This window comes from Schistocerca gregaria, chromosome 6, assembly GCF_023897955.1.
Source record: "Schistocerca gregaria isolate iqSchGreg1 chromosome 6, iqSchGreg1.2, whole genome shotgun sequence".
NCBI classification, from domain to species: Eukaryota; Metazoa; Arthropoda; class Insecta; order Orthoptera; family Acrididae; genus Schistocerca; species Schistocerca gregaria.
In genome coordinates, this window is record NC_064925.1 from 48,841,764 (window position 1) to 48,852,269 (window position 10,506).

A 10,506-nucleotide genomic window follows, 5' to 3' on the forward strand; every position below is an offset into this window, starting at 1 on the left:
CACCTGTGGGGCACAGTGCATGTTGTCGATGTTCATTTGTTGATGCAGTATGAAAAAATAATGCCCATATCGCTCTCCTCATATGAGCAATGCTTCTTGTATTTTGTATAATTGCACACCCATAATACCTCTGTAATCTATCAATTGCTTCATCTGTCAATCTTCCTCTTCCTCCTAGCGTCTTACCATCACCAAACTTCTGCGATCCTAATGTCTGCTTTAGTTTGCACAAGTGAGCCCCCATGTGTTTCTGCACATGTCCAATGCTCTCCTGTTTTTTAATGTGAATTTCATTACCATAAGGTTTGAGTTCCTCTACAGCTTTATATCCCTTAGAATCGCCATCTCCTAGATAGTGTATTGTACATCATACCATTCCTGTGATCTGAAAAATATTGCTTTCACTCCCTATACTTCCATCGCTCCACTCACGCCATGAACATTTGCTTCACAACTTCCAATATGGTCGTCCTTGGTATTGCCCTTACATCTACAATGTTTTATGATAACAACAACATCAATTACTTGGCAACTGTCTCCACTTGTAGCTGTCACAACTCCGTTTAGAGATTTATGACCTCTACGTTGCCTTGATCTATGTAAAGCAATGGTTAAATCTCTAAAATTCCCATTATCTGTTACAGATTCTTAAACTGCTTTCTTCTGTGTTGCTTGAGCAATATCTTCAGCAGAAGATCACACCAATTCATTACAAAATTCAAACTTGGTTGGTGGTTTTGGCAAGTTCATAATTCCACATAACATTTTCCCTGCAGCACTGCCCTTGCCAATGCAACGCAAGCCATACATTAGCCTAACAATTATATCATACACTTTCATTACACTATTACCACTATGAGGAATAATGTTAGAAAATGAAACTTCTGCAGCACATTTGTTACACTTCAATAACATGCCAAACCAATGTTTGAAGTTATTTTCAATTCCAGTCCTCTTTCTTTGCAAACTTGGCATAATGTGTTACGTTTCAAAATATTAGAGAGCAAGGAAAGGTTAGTTATTTCATTCACATCATTACTGTCACTTTCATAATTTTCAAATTTTTCTTTCCTGTCACAAAGGTTCTTGCTGGAAAAAGTTATATCACATTCATTTGGAGTAGTCGGTGAAGCAGTCTGAGCAGCATCTCCCTTTGAAACAAAACAAAACAAAACAAAAAGATTTCTTCTTCCTTTCATTGTGCCTTTTCTTAAACACTCAATTGTTGAAGCAGGGCATATTGATATCCACAAACGAAATATGTAAAACAGGTATGAGCAAAATTCATCAAATATGCAAAATTGAACAGCTAAACAACACAAAGCAAACTCCACAAGTCAACACATATGGCATAGCATTTATGTTTACAGATATGAACAGTCACTTGTCACACAGATAGCCATACAACATCTGAAAACAAGACATTGTCTAATTCCGCAAAGATACCCTGCTTGCAGTCAGCAAGCACTGCCATCAGAGGTTACACACCAAGTTGCTACAACCATTTATGTGCTGCATCTACTTTGCAGCAATAAAAAAACACACTTAGAATTCCATGAGAAGTGTGAAACTTGATTTGTTTTATTCATAAAATCGAAATAATTTTATACTGAAAAAAAGAAACATTTACAGGATACCATCAGTCTGGCTCAACAACCACATTGAGTGATGGGGGAGGAGGGGGGGGGAGGAGGGGGGGAGAGGGGGGGGGTATTACATAGATTACTTAGGAGGAAACAATGGGTGAGCCTGGTAGGACCAATGCATTGATGGCCTAAAACATTGGACTCCCTCTGAGAGGAGTAGACTACTTGATTGTGGGGAGTTTATTACTATGAGCAGTAGCACATGAGCTGTCATTCCATTTTTGGGCAAAGAGGGATATGACATAGATCCGCATATCCACACCTGGAATCATGGAAGGAAATGGCAGTAAGTATCTACTTCTCTAGTCAAATGGTTAGCCAGTTCATTCCCAGGGATGCCCACATGACTTGGGACCCAGAGAAAGACAACTAAACAGGCGGCACACTCAAGGGCAGAGAGAAGGGCATGGATAGCAGAGACCTAGGATGATGAGATTAGCATTGGTCGATAGCATCCATGCTGCTCATTGAGTCTGAAGTATTGGAACACTTTGAGGGAGGCCTGAGAAACAAAAGTGGAGGGCTCTGAATTGCTAGAATCTCTGTTGTGAACACACTAAATGATCCCAGAAGTAAATTTTTTGGTAAGACAGTAGGAGACATGAAAGTGTATTCCACCTTACTGCCTGTCTTATAACTATCAGTGTACAAGATTGTGGCACCCTGGAGCTCTTCAAGGATGGCACGTACAAATTGGTGGAGAACCAAAGGGGCAACACAGAGATCTTAGGACCATGGAATAGATCAGTCCTTAACCATGGTCTAGTTACAGTCGAGAGGAAGGGGGGGGGGGGGGTATGGAGGGTGGGGGTATGGAAGGAAAGACACGAGGTGCATTACAGTGAGTGGAGATGGGGATCCTAACACAGGGAAGTGTGACGCATGCCAACTGTCAGTCCCACACATGTGCGGGTCTCAGGAGCAAGACATCCCTTATTGGTGAACAGCACAGGGTACATCGGATGGTCAGGGAACAGGCAAATGATGACTGCATAAGAAAGTGGTAGTTTGCTCTGTTGTATCTGTGGTGGGGGAAGCTCCACTTCTGTCAGGGCCTATCGATGAGACTAGTGTGAAAGGCACCCCACAATGCTAAAGAGCGTGAAGAAGTTTCAAAGTGGAAGGAGCTGCTGAGCCATAAACTTGACTACCACAATCTAGTTTGGACAAGGCCAGATCACAGTAAAGATAGAAAAGAGTGATACAGTTTGCACCCCAAGAGAAGAGGGCCAGCAGGCAGAGAGCATTAAGATCCCACATACATACAGTCTTTAGGTGGAAAATGTAGGGCAGCCATGTCAGCTTGTTACCAAAGATAAGGCCCAAGAAACAGGACTGTGGTACAACATCGAGGAACTGATCACCTAAATAAACTTTTGAATTGGCGTGTACTGTGAGTCAATGGTAAAAATGCATCACCCACATTTTGGAGAGAGAGTACTGGAACTCATAGGAGGTGGCTCATGCAGAGATCCATGGGATGGCATCTTGGAGCCAGCGCTCACCAGATGCTATTTAGTTGGAGCTACATCACATGCAAAAATCATCAATGTACAATGCCAGAGTAACCAGAGGCTCAACAGAGGTCGATTGCAAAGAGGAAGAGTGGGACACTTACCACCGACCCCTGTGGGATACCATTCTCTAGAATGCCAGGGTGCTGAGTGAAGTGCCAGCTTGAACCTGAAAGAGCCGCTGAGAGAAAACTTCGTGGATAAAATTATGAAGGGGACCACTGAAGCCTCAGTCATGGAGGGTAACTAAAATGTGATGGCACCAACCCATGTCATGTGCCTTAGGTAAAAAGAAGACCACAACAAGGTGTGGGCAGTGAGTAAAAACCTGTCGGTGGCTGTTTCCAATCCGAGTAAATGGTCGGTTGGAGATTGTCTTGCTTGATATGGGGACAAAAGGCACAGAGATTTGCGTACCCAACATAATCTGCAGCTAAGCATCCTCTCAAGCAGTTTACACAATACGTTCGTCAGCTTAATTTGGTGGTAGCTGTCGGGAGCTGTTGGGTTCTTCCTGGCCTTAAGGAAAGGAATAACTATACTGTCTGGTCATTGTGACCATAAATCAGATGTGAAGCAAATGCAGTTTAAGATCCAAGACAATCTGGTTGTGGATGTAATCTTGGCCAGGTGCAATGTCCCATGAAGAGGTAAGAACCTGCAACAATTTCCATTCAGTGAGGGGTTCATTATAGGGCTCCGTGTGGTGTGGGATGAAACAAACAGATGTCTAGTCAACACCGCACTTCTGCTGGAGAAAGTTAGTAGAAAAGAAAGATGATGTCAATGCCATCACAAAGTGTGTAGCAAGGTGTTCTGTGAGGACCAGTGGATCAGTGCACAGATCACATTCAAGGTTAAGGCCCCGAACAACTGATTGTCACTGGCAGCCCAGAACGCTGCGGAGCGTGGACCAAATCTGCGATGAAGATGAAGATGAATATGTCCCCAGAGAGAACACACAGTGCTCCCAGCATTCCTTTTTATGCTGCTTAATAAGATAATGAGCCTTATCATGGACACAGTTAAATGCGAAGAGGTTGGTCTCTGAAAGGTATCACTTAAATTGCTGCAATGCCCATCAGTGGTTATGGACAGCGATTGTGATGTCCTTGGCCCACCACAGTATCAGTTGACAATGGAGGACCTGTGGATGGGGGCACAGCAGTGCCAGCAGCGTGAAGAAGAGTGGCATATATACCTTGACTGACTATATCAATGGAATTCAACACGGAGGTGTACAAATGCATAGCAGACATATATAAAGGAAAATTGGCCCCGCATAATGCATAACTTGGGGACCTGTCTGCCTGGCAGCAGCAGGTAAACAATAGAATCACTGGAAAGTGGTCACTATCACAAAGAGTCATCATGTGATGACAAATGTAGGGAAACCACAAAGGCAGGGGAGGAAATCATGAGATCAATACCAGTAAAGGTGTCATGATTAGCACTGAACTGGGTAGAGGAACAATAATTGAGGAGACACAAATTCAGGTCTGTAATAAGCTAGGTATTTAAGAGACACCTACCCATTGAAGATATACTCTCCCATAGTGAGTTGCAGGCATTCAGGTCCCAAAGGAGGAGAAACGGGGGTGGAAATTGCTGGATTAAGGTACAGTGCAACATAAGGAGTTATCTTACCTGGAGAAAAGTGGACACTGCAAATGGTGATTCCCAGAGGTTGCTTCCAGGTTGATACATAGGGGGATCAGGTCACTAATGACATTGGAGTGAATTAAAGGGAAGATCCTACCAGATGCTGCCTGGAGCCAGTACAGTTCTGAGAGAAGGTTGCATTTCTGGTAAGTGATTATAGTATCCATGGCAATTCCTCTGGATGATTGTGTGGCCAAAATCCAGGTGAAAAAACCACCTCGCCGTTAATAGTCGTCACCGACAAGGATGAGGTGATATACCTAAATAAGATGACAGATGCGAGGGAGGAACACATTGTCTTGGGATTTATGTTTCCATTATTATTATTATTATTATTATTATTATTATTATTATTATTATTTTCTTTCTTATCTCAGACATTATGTCTGGTCTAAAGTAGAAAGTGACGCGAACCTTGATCAAGCGTGATATCCTTTTAACTGTACGGTACATGTTATATTGCATTTAGGAACTTTCGGGTAATTGAACATGTGTCAATAATTACGGATATCTGTAGTTGTATATATAAGTTTGGATGTAGCTGTATTGCATTTTTGTACTAGTGGATATTGTGTTGTATGAGTCCTGCAGTTGATAGAATAATTGGTATAATGTCAACTTTATCCTGATGATACATATCCTTGACTTCCTCAGCAGGTTGGATGTATTTTTCAATTTTTTCTCCTGTTTTCTTTTGTATATTTGTTGTATTGGGTATGGATATTTCGATTAGTTGTGTTAATTTCTTCTTTTTATTGATGAGTATGTTGTCAGGTTTGTTATGTGGTGTTGTTTTATCTGTTATGATGGTTCTGTTCCACTATAATTTGTATGCATCATTCTCCAGTACATTTTGTGGTGCATACTTGTATGTGGGAACATGTTGTTGTATAAGTTCATGTTGTAAGGCAAGCTGTTGATGTATTGTATTATTTTTGCTACATTGTCATGTCTCCTGGGGTATTCTGTATTTTCTAGTATTCCACATCCACTTGTTATGTGTTCTACTGTTTCTATTTGTTGTTTGCAAAGTCAGCATTTATCTATTGTGATATTGGCATCTTTAATAATATGCTTGGTGTAATATCTGGTGTTTATGGTTTGATCCTGTATTGCAATCATGAATCCTTCCATCTCACTGTATACTTAGCCGTGTGTTGAATGAGTCTTGATCGATGTGTGGCTGTGTTAGATGATACAGGTGATTGCCATGTAGTGTTTTCTTTTTCCTATTTACTTTCTTTGTATCTGTTGATGTTATGTGATCTGAAGGGTTGTAGAAGTGGTTATGAAATTGCAGTGGTGTAGCCGATGCATTTATATGAGTGACTGCTTTGTGTATTTTGCTGGTTTATGCTCCTTCTAGAAAGAATTTTCTTAAATTGTCTACCTGTCCATAATGTAGGTTTTTTATGTCAATAAATCCCCTTCCTCCTTCATTTCTGCTTAATGTGAATCTTTCTGTTGATGAATGTATGTGATGTATTCTATATCTGTGGCACTGTGATTGTGTAAGTGTAATGAGTGCTTCTAGGTCTGTATTACTCAAAATCACTACTCCAACTGAGTAGGTCAATATTGGTATAGCACAATTTTTTATAGCTTTTGTTTTGTTTCGTGCTGTCAATTCTGTTTTCAGTATTTTTGTTAGTCTTTGTCTATATTTTTGTCTGTATCCTAGATATTTATAGGCATATGTTTTTTCCATCGCTTTATGCAGTCACTGTGGTTATCCAATATGTAATCTTCTTGTTTAGTGTTTTCCCTTGACTATGCTATTTTTCTTACATTTGACTGTTCCAAAAGCCATATTTATATCATTGCTGAATGCTTACCTTATCTTTAGTTATTGGTTGAGTTGTTGATTTGTCACTGCCAGTAGTTTTAGATCATCCATGTATAGCAAATGTGTGATTTTGTGTGGGTATGTCTCAGTAATATTGTATCAATAATTTGTATTATTTAGCATGTTGGATAGTGGGTTAATAGCAAGGCACAACCAGAAAGGACATAATGAGTCTCTTTTGTATATTCCACGCTGAATCTGTATTGGCTGTGATGTGATGTTATTTGAATTTGTTTGGATATTAAGTGTGGTTTTCCAATTTTTCATTACTATGTTTAGGAACTGTATCAATTTAGGATCTACTTTGTATATTTCCAATATTTGTAGTAACCATGAGTGGGGTACACTATCAAAAGCTTTCGGTATTCAATGTATGCATAGTGTAGCGACCTTTGTTTAGTTTTAGCTTGATATGTTACCTCTGCATCTAATATCATTTGCTCTTTACATCCTCGTGCTCCACTACAACAGCCTTTTAGTTATTCATTTATAATTTTGTTCTGTGTTGTATGTGTCATTAATTTCTGTGTAATGACTGAAGTTAATATTTTCTATATTGTTGGTAGGCATATTATGGAGCGGTATTTAACTAGGTTTGCTGTGTCTGCTTGATCTTCAGGTTTCATATAATTTATTCCATGTGTAAGTGTATCAGGGAATCTGTATCGATCTGCAATGTAACTGTTAAATCATTTAGTTTGATGCGAATGTGTTGAGGTGAAATCCTTTAGCCAGAAATTTGCTATTTTATCTTGTCCAATTGTGAGTAGAATTAATTGCTTGGGTGACTTCATGTTGCAAAATTATCACTTCAGGCATTTGTGGTGTAATCTTGTATATGCCTGTTTCTGCTTGAATCCACCATGCATACCTGTTACACTGTACCAGGTTTGACCACATGTGGGTCCAGAAGTGTTCCATGTCTGTTATGTTTGGTGGATTGTCTATTTCAATGTGTGTGTTATCTATTGTCTGGTAAAATTTCTTTTGGTTTGTGTTGAATGTTTGGTTTTGTTTCCTTCTATTTCCACATTTTTGTATCTTCTAAGTCATTTGGCCAATGCTTGTAATTTCTGCTTCTTTTCATCTAATTGCTCTATTGCTTCTTGTTGTGAGATTTTACCTAACCTTTTTCGTTTTTTTCTGACATTTGATGTCTTATAAATTGTGTTAGCTGTCCAATGTCTTTGATCAGTTTTTCTATTCTCATCTGTAGCCTGTGTGGCCATGCTGGGTTGCCCGTTTCTTCTTTGTTTTGGTTGGTTGGTTCTGATCTCTGCCTAGTGTGTATATTTAGTGTAGTGAGTGCTCCTATATAAACCAGTAGTTTTAACTCATCCATAGTTGTGTTTTCATTTATTTTGTTGTGTATGATTGTGTTGATAGTTTTTATTGTTGTTTCGACTTGTGGGTTATTTGGCGGTCTATGCAAGAAATGTCTAATGTCTGTATTTGTGTCTTTGTATTTTATATATATGTCAGCTGAAATTTTTCTTCTATATCTAACATGTGTGTCTCTTCGTGTTCTATTTGTACTTGTTCTGGTGGCAGTCTTAAGATTTTGTTTTCCTCTGATAGTTTAATTGATACGAGTTGTTCTTTGTTTGTTTGCTCTGGGACCGGCGAGGGAAGGGAGAGACCGGCGAGGGAAGGGAGAGACCGGCGAGGGAAGGGAGAGACCGGCGAGGGAAGGGAGAGACCAGGGCTGCGCAAGAAAGACGTTAAAGGAGCAAATGAAGTAACAGACAAGAACAGAGAAGAAAGTTGAAGATACTAACAGTGGATGAAGTGTCTCATACTTACGACCATCCTCAGCAAAATACAGGTGATACAGACACATGTATACTTTGATCTTCTCTCTTGTACACTGGGCAAATCTGGAGAGTGGGTGGTGTGTCTTTCAGTTCATTTATCACACACAGGTTTTAGGACAGAGGGGCTTTCATCATGAACTCTGTGTTCACAGTCACTACAGGGTCTGCTGTACAGTGGAATGACATTCTCAAAATGCAACCATGGAAAGAAGCACATAGGAGGAGGGATGAATGGCTAACGTCACATCTGTAGCATGAAACCTTGACCTCCTCTGGGAGGGTATCCCCCTCAAAAGCTAGAATGAAGGCACCAGTATCGGATGGTTGTCTTTCTGGCCCTTCTGAACACATCAAACAAAAAGAATGCCACAAAAATCCAAATTAACCTAAAGTTCCTCATCAGTTTGCAAGATGAGATCCCTATGAAAAATCACTCTCTGCACCATATTAAGAGATTGGTAAGGGTAATAGACACTGGAACATTGCCAAGATGATCAAAGGTGCAAGCAGCTGCCGAATAGGTGGCAGAAGACTTTGATCAACAAATTTATGCTGAATATATTCCACAAAAAACAATGTCTTTCTCACAAAGCATGTGTCCCATATCTGTTGTCCCACAGATGAGGTAATGGAGGAAGAGTTTCTTATAATGGATTTAAGATAAAATTTCGGTCACCAGTGTAGACCAAGTTGCAAAAGTTGTGGGGCCAGGAAGGAGTGTGGTGCAAAAAACAATGAGAAAGAAAGTGGAAATGAGTAGGATACATAGGAAGGAGTTGACTAATTGAAATGAGATTGTGAAGGGAAGTGCACAAAAGGGATGAAAACCCTGAGCTGTTGAAATTTAGGAGCACCCAGGAAGAAGGCCAGGAAACACTGCGGGGTTCATTACATGCCACGAAACCTCACTTGTTTTGCTACTCGTGGGACTCACCTGTGCTCGGCCAGTCTCACAGGTACTATCCTCTACTCTCACTCACCTGAGCAATAGGAGGTGGGGCTTGCTCCTCAACAGGGCCTGATTGACAAGAAAAGAAATGGCATGTTAATATAATAACTACTTTATCTGCAAAGGTAACACAAACAGGTGATGAAGTAAGAATGTTACAATATGAAAAGATACACAAAAGAATTATTTCAATCTTTTAGAGTGCCTACTGATCATTGAACAACTGAGCATCTGATCTACACAATTATGTACAGCAGTGAACATTACTAACCCATTTACAGAAAGCCAGAACTTTACTCCAGCTGGAGGCTGCTAACTGAAGACTGACAGGGACAAACAAAATTTTTACTGTCAACATTTCACATAATGTAACAGGATTATCTCACTGTGGCAAGTGGGACAGTTAGGAACTGTGTGTATGACTGTTTATGCAGCTTCATTCACTGGAGGCATATGCAAACACTATATTCATTATGTATTTGACAATGAGAGCACTTAATGACTTGCAGGGAACTTCACCCCCAATTTCAAATTATCATGAATTTTTTCTCAGGGATACCCCAAATCACAAACTCTACATCAACTATAACTTCGGATTGCCATGACTATGTTGATAAGAATGTAGCCTTCAATATTGGCATCACCAGTGCAAAATACACATTAGGTGCCTTCAGCAGTGGTTCTCAGTTGTTACAGAGAGAGTGCTGAAATGGAGATTCAAGGAATAGTTCTCATAGTAGCAAATATTTTCCACTGGATCAGAGCATTCTCTATCTTGCCTTCACTAGAAATCTGTTTCATTAGCTGCATTTTGTTACACACAATCTGTGCTGCAATGAAGCTCTATTCCACTTGGCTACTCAGGAACATCTCTCTTTTTGTGCTGTTTTCATTACTTCTTTGTCTCTGGAAAATTATACCTCTGCCTTGTGTCCCACTGCATAGCCTTCATCACTGTGTTATTCCACCTCACCATCCTCCTTCAATAATCATGCGGCCCGATTCCTATATTATTCTTCCAGGTCTGTGCCTCCTGTATGCCACTGCCATTGCCTCCATGAGGGTGACAGTGGAT

The 10,506-nt window shown here is 40.2% G+C and overlaps 1 long non-coding RNA gene across 1 annotated transcript in view; it reads right to left on the reverse strand.

Annotated features, from left to right (window-relative positions):
- The window catches only part of LOC126278614 (uncharacterized), a 47,883-nt gene extending 38,402 nt beyond the window's left edge, over positions 1-9,481 (reverse strand). Inside the window, exon 1 of the long non-coding RNA XR_007550731.1 lies at positions 9,463-9,481. This is a non-coding gene — a long non-coding RNA (uncharacterized LOC126278614). The remainder of the gene's footprint in view (positions 1-9,462) is intronic.
- Between the last annotated feature and the right edge of the window lie 1,025 nt (positions 9,482-10,506).